This window comes from Mirounga angustirostris, unplaced genomic scaffold, assembly GCF_029215605.1.
Source record: "Mirounga angustirostris isolate CCGP_5_RB_7025 unplaced genomic scaffold, mMirAng1.0.hap1 SCAF_2, whole genome shotgun sequence".
NCBI lineage: Eukaryota > Metazoa > Chordata > Mammalia > Carnivora > Phocidae > Mirounga > Mirounga angustirostris.
The window spans coordinates 157,675,741-157,682,809 of NW_026991710.1; positions in this window are offsets into that span (position 1 = coordinate 157,675,741).

A 7,069-nucleotide genomic window follows, 5' to 3' on the forward strand; every position below is an offset into this window, starting at 1 on the left:
GACAGCACTCTATCAGTGCTTACCCTTACACTGACTTGAGTAGACTATCTAAAGAGAATTACAATTTCAGTGAGGATCCCTAGCTATCTGACACTGTGCAGCCTTGGAGTGTGTCTTGACTCGCTCCCTTTCCACCTCCAATGAAATGGGGACACCAACACTCAGTGATGACCTAATGAGGTCACAGATGTACATCTAAGCCACCAGTTTTATTCAGAATCCAACTGGTCTATCAGCAGACACTTACTGAGCGCATACTCTACGCCACGCATTGTGTGATATGCTTAGGGCCAAGGGGAAGCAGAGAATAAGACCATTTTGCTCATGCCTTCGAAGAGCTCACAGACCCCCTAGGAAAGAAGATATGTTCACAGTACCTAAGTGCAAGCTAATGTCTGTGAATAACGAATGGGCTACTTGGTCATAACTGCCACACCAGAGAAGGGACTAGGGTGGTCACTGAGGAACTCAGGGAGACTCAGTGTGTACTCAGCTCTACAGTCACCCCTATAACCTAACTAAAAATCCTACTGAGTGTAGCACCTTCCCGAGTGGCCTGAGGCTTCCTCATGGGCTTGGTAATACTGCCTCTAGACAAATCATGTTTCTTCCAGGCCTTTCCCCTGCATGACTGCCTTCTCCTCTCTCTCTTCTCTACCTTTTCAAGTTCTATTCATTCCTCAGGCCCTACTTCCTGCCCCACTAGGAAAGTCTTTCCTAATCACCCCAGGGTCACTGATGTCTTCTTCTCTAAATGCATGCAATACTTTAAAATCCGTATCACGTGACGAAGCACACAATCATAATCTGGTATTTTCCAACACCTCATATGTATATGCCTCATGTCCTCAACTAGATGGTCAGTTTGGTAACGGAGCAGTGAAGCTGTCTCTTCGGCAGCCCCACGGCACCTAGAAGAGTGCTGAACAGGTAGGATGGACTCAGCAGGCGCAGATTCCAGCTCTCTGGGCCTCCAGCAGAGAAGGGAGGCGCCCCCTCCTGGCTGAGGAAGCGGCTGCAGCCAGGCTCCTGGGCGGCAGCTCGGGAAGTCAGCCAAGGAGAAGCGAAAGAGGAGGCCCTCCCATGCTAATGCAAGTGCAGCCCCTGCCAACAGGCCATTAGTCTGACCTTCCTCGTGAGTACGCCTCCCCTCCTACTCCAAGCTGCGTGCTTTCAGGACTTCTTTTCTCCTTTGAGGCATGCGCTAAATCCACTTGAGCTGGTGTTCACCTGGACACCAACAAAGGAGAGGAGACATCACAGTTTGGTTTGCCTCAGGCTCCAGAGGCCTATCCTGAAACCCAAGGGCTTCAAACGGAGTTTCTGTGGAACTCTCTTACCCGCGCTCTCCCAAAGTATGTTTCACAAAATAGCGGTCTTGCTGGACTATTAAGACACAAAAAGTAGTTTCAAGTCAAATATGTTTAGAAACACTGAGTTAAAAGAACTGAGACAGAATTTTGTGTTTTGCTTCATTTTCCTGCAGAAAGTTCCAGAGCTCTTCATGGGCATTATAAATCTCCAAGAAGAGGCTGGAGCACATCACTCCAAATGTATTTGGCCAGGGAATGGTTTTTCCAAGATTGCTTCCCACAGAGCACTTTAGGAAATGCTGTTTAGGGCTTTCCTTTCAATCTTCTTGAAAATTCCCCACAAAGGTTTCGGAGCTACATGCCCCACGCATTTTCTCTTTTAGAAATTGTGATATACATGTTGATACATACAGATAAAGTCAATTTCTCTGAATACCAAAGTAAAACATTCATGACAGAAAATTTGGAGAATGAAGAAATATACAAATAAGAAAAACTAAAACCACGGCAAAGTGAAGAGCGTTCCAGTCCTGCAAGATTTTTTTGTTGACAATGAGGTAATCCTGCAGACTTTCTGTTACTTGAAGGGGCCTTCCCAGATAAAATCTTGCCTTTTTGTCCCACAGGTCACAGTTGAACGTCCTCCTCTGTTTTGCCTATTGAATCCTGCTGAGCAAAGATCACTTGCTCTGTGCATGGGGCCAAGGCGCACTAGTCCTCACCAGAATCAACACCCTCAGAAATAAAAGCAAATATAAGATCTGAATAGGTGCTGTTAAGGTGGAGAAATCACCAGCGGGCTGGAGGAGAGTTCCAGAGCTCATGATGAGGGTTGTTACACTTTACCAGGCACTTCAAAGTTATCCCATTAGTATTCAATGGAACCAATTCACAGAAACCAAAAGATTTCCAGTATGAAGAGACCAACGGGAGAGAGAAGGGAGATCTGAGTTTTGTTTTCCTCATGGGCAGAATAAAGAGACTGGATTACAATATCTAAAGTCACTTCCAATGGGAGTAATCAATACAGTTACCATTGCTAAATTATTAGACCAAAGCTATTATCTTGGTAAATGCCTAAGAAAAAGCAGCACCAATGGTAAAGGAGGCTGAATCTACTATGTATCTCAAGGCAACTTAATTCTCTCTCCTCTCCACCTTCTTATGTGCTTTATCCAGATGAAATCATATTTCCCAGGAAACCATTTGGAGGATAAAGAAATTATCAAAGGAAAATACACAAGTAGGCTGGAGAGTCTGTGAGAGGAAAACACACATAGCTGCCCCACTTTGCTTGGAACAAGCTCCCACCCCCAACCCCGGCCCCCACCCCGGCCCATGTTCACCACTATTCCAGGCTGCCTCCCACTAGGATTTTCAGCTGATCATGCAAAGACATTTAGGCCAACTAGGAATAAAAATATTAAATGAGATAATATGTAAGTGCTAAGAAAAAAAGAAATTAGTCGTTATTTTAAGTGTACATTTTTAAGACACTATAATATTCTAAGGCCTGGAAATCAAGCAAAAGAGAAAATACAGAAGTAGTGTTTGGCTTTAGTAACAGGATAACTAGCCACCTGGCAGGGTCTCCTGGCAAAGAGCCCTGTGGGATGTCACTCTAGAAAGGCAGCAGCCAGTGTTATATCCTAGCAGTGTTACTATTCATTTCCTTAAAATATCCACCCCCAAGATCAGTCCACTTTATTTGGAAATGTCTCTTACATCAGTTATCTTTTTCCTCTCCTCTTGTCAGCGCACACATCCCCACAGGGCTGCTTGCCTTCAGCCGTCCTCTAGCCAGTCCAGGCCCATCAAAGTAACTGTCTTGATTTGCCCCTTTGATCACCTTCCTCCCCCACCTAAAATTCTCCTCAGTCTCCCAGTAGGTATGGAATTCAATACAAACCTCAGCCTCGCACAGGCTGCTCTCTGCAATCTACTATTCCAGTCTCCCCTTCCTCCCTTTTGCTGCTGGCCATCGGCTGGACCCAACCAAAACCCAAAAGGCAGGGCAGCCCATTATGCAGCCCTTTCCTGCAACCTCTTGGAGCCCAGAGCAGCTGTAAAAGGAGAGGTAGTGGACCTGGAGGGGAAAATAGAGAGTAGGCAACACAGCCACTAACATAAGTTTTTAAATGTAGAAAATTGCACCCAAAAGTACCTGGGGGGAAAAAAGGGAGTTAATATTCTTATAGTCTTGGGGTCGACCTTTCTAAAATGGCAGAGCTTGGGCTAGACGCCAGGCAGTTTATCTCCAGAGCCCACGCTTTATATATGTGTGTCTGTGTAAATATATACAAGTGAAAACAAAGGATTTTTTTTTAAAGAATTTATTTATTTATTTGACAGAGAGAGACACAGCACGAGAGGGAACACAAGCAGGGGGAGTGGGAGAGGGAGAAGCAGGCTTCCCACTGAGCAGGGATCCCGATGCGGGGCTCGATCCCAGGACCCTGGGATCATGACCTGAGCCAAAGGCAGAAGCTTAACGACTGAGCCACCCAGGTGCCCCGAAAACAAAGGATTTTTAAAGGCTACAAAAATCAATAAGTATGTTGTAAAATTCCAAAATCTATTTAATTTTAGTAATAAAGAAATTCAAATGCATATGTGACACTAATCTATCAAATATCAAATTGGCAAAGTTTTTAAAATAATCTATCACCCTCCTATTGTCCCAGGTATGATTCAACGGGCAGAAGTGTACATTGATACAACTTTCTTAAGAGTTAGTTGGGCAACAAATATCAAAACCCTTAAACTCTGATCCTAAAGTAGAAATTATGAATGTGCACAAAGACTTAGCAACAACAAAGTTTAGGGCAGAAGAGTTTAAAATGACAAAATGTTGAATATAAATTAATATCCCTAAAAAAGAAAATAGTTAAATAAATTACGATATACCTACATAACAAAATACTATGCAACCATGCAATGTGATATTCTAGAAGATTGTTGTGACATGGAAAGATACTCAAATATACCGCTGAAAGAAAAAGAAATTTTAAAAAATATTGTGAAGGGCGCAGTGCTGTTTATGTTAAAATATGCATTTAAAAAGGCTAAAGAATAACATAAAATGTTATCAGTGGATATTTTTGGGTGATAAGATTCAAGTGGTTTTTATGTATTTCTTTGTTGCTTATCTATACTTCTCAAATTTTCTGCATGAAATAGTTTTGTAATAAGAAAAGCACAATAAAAACATTGTGAACTAATAGAAAACTGCTCCTCTTATATGCAGAGTGATTTTGTACCTGCTTCTGAGCCGCTAAATGATGCCATCCAGGCTGTGTGCTGTATGACTCCAGTGGGCACATTGTCTGGGCAGTTGGGATTTATTTCCAAATAAAATGTAAAATAATAATCTACTATATTTCAAAACAATTTTTCCAAGGACAGGAAAGGGACAACACACGGCAGACGTGACTTCATCATATCAAAAACTGACAGCGTGAGACCAAGAACACTGACCTCTTCATTCACCTTTCTGGGCTGCAAACTTTAGAACCAAGCTGCTTTGTACCACAACTTCCAATGCCTACAAAACCCTTTGTGAAACTAAGCCACAGAAAGAAAGAACCCTTGTCTAGCAGCTAAAGGCAATCTGCCAATTTATTTCCATCCTTCATCTAATTGTCTGTTGGCCAGCTAAGTGAAAAAGGTAACCAGAGACGGGGAAGGAGGCTACTTACTGATAACAATGATAGATAAGTAAATAAAACATTCATAAGAGTCGGTTCTCTATGTCTCAGACCCATTTTTTGTGCCTCTCGGTGGTAGCAGTTTAAAGAATCAACGTTGCGGGTGCCTGGGTGGCTCAGTTGGTTAAGCGACTGCCTTCGGTTCAGGTCATGATCCTGGAGTCCCGGGATCGAGTCCCACATCGGGGTGCCTGCTCAGCGGGGGGTCTGCTTCTCCCTCTGGCCCTCTTCCCTCTCGTGCTCTCTGTCTCTCATTCTCTCTCTCAAATAAATAAATAAAATCTTTAAAAATAAATAAATAAATAAAATAAAGAATCAACGTTGCTTGAAAAAAAAATGGAAAATGGGACAAAATAAAGACAGAATGCAGATATGCATATCATAAAACATGGAATAGGATATGAGGAGAAAATACCTGGAGGAAGGTTGCTCCTTGGCCAGACCTGAGTCTTCCAGTCCTTCTAGAAGAAACATTGTCTACTGCTATTTGGAAATAGCTCCTGGATGAAGCTGACCACCCTGGTGCAGGATCCTCGTGTGGTGTCCCTACTGCCACGTACAGGGGCGAATTGATGTGTATTTGCTTTACATTTGCCTTTAGTTTGCTATTTCATAGGTCGTAGGCACATAGCATACTTATGTTAAATAGATACCTCTCCAAAATGTAAGAAAAGATCATTTGAGGCTAAGAAAATGATTTCTTCTTTTTGATATTCAAGTGCTATATGCTCCAGTAGAGGTCAGTCTCTCACAATTGATTCAAGGACAGGAAGAAGCCCCTCCCTCCCGACCTTATCACCCTCAAAATCCTCCCCTTCCAGTGGATGGTACAGTGGAAAGAATCCCACAGATTAAAGTCATTACATGATAACTGAGGGCAAGTTATTTAACCTTTCTTAACTTTAGTCTTTATCTATAAAACGGGGGAGCAGAAGGGGGGAGAATTTTATAAGTAAAGTTATGTGATAAGATCCAGCAGCGATATTGGGCACAAAATGCCAGTGAATGTGGTTTCCTTGCCTTTTTCTTTCTTTCTTAAAAATCTCTCCATTCCATCTTCAGAGATAAGACAAATACCTCTGCAAAAGTTCCCGACTGGCTTGAGTTCACACTGAGTTATCAATCACCAATCTAGATCCTTTCTTGATGATCAACTCTAAAAGGAAGAGAGAACTGGGTGCTGGCAGGAGACAGAAGACAGAGAGGTGGAACTATGGAGGGGCTAGAATGACCTAGAAAGAAAACACTATGTTAAAAGCTAAGGCAACAACGTCACCTACTATTAGTTCTCAGAACACCAAACTCAGGCGAAAAGATTTAAGTTAATAGGAACTAGACACATATACAGAAGTCTAGTGATATTATAAAATATCCTTAAGGTCAAAATCACAAAAGATATTAGAGGACAGGCGTTGGAAGCCCTGGGCCCTTGCTCCCCCCACCCCCCAGCCACCCTCTCCACATCCTGCAGGAGCATGGGCACATGGTTTTAATCTCTATCCTGCCATGGAAGCTTCGAGACCTGAGACAAGTTGCCCAATCCCACCAGGCCTCATTTCTCTCCTCAGCAAAATGGAGATAACTATGACTTACCGAACAGATAAATAAGGTAATAAATGTAGAACATTTAGCATGATGTCTGGCAGTTTAGGTCCTCAAAAAATGAGAATGTCTATTAATTATCTGTGCAGTTCTAGAAAGGCACCTCCTCCCTGGACATCCATTTCCTCATCTCTAGAAGGACGAGCAAGGAACTGAGAGAGAACTTCTAGGTCCTTCCAGAACAAAAGACTCATCTGAGTGCCATGCGGAAGCCCAGCCCCTCTTCGGGCAGCTCTCGCATGGAGCCAGGCAGCTTGAACCCAGGGACATTTCCTGCAGGCCACAGCCTGAGCTCCGACAGCTGCTTCCATCATGCAAAGCAACAGGACAATGTGGCAAAAGAATCCGTGAGAGAAAAAGATTCAATCCAGGCCAATTTGAAGGAAAGACTTTGTCAAGATCATTTTAAAAACGAAACGTGACTTCCTCTTTTTTGTTGTTTGAGGT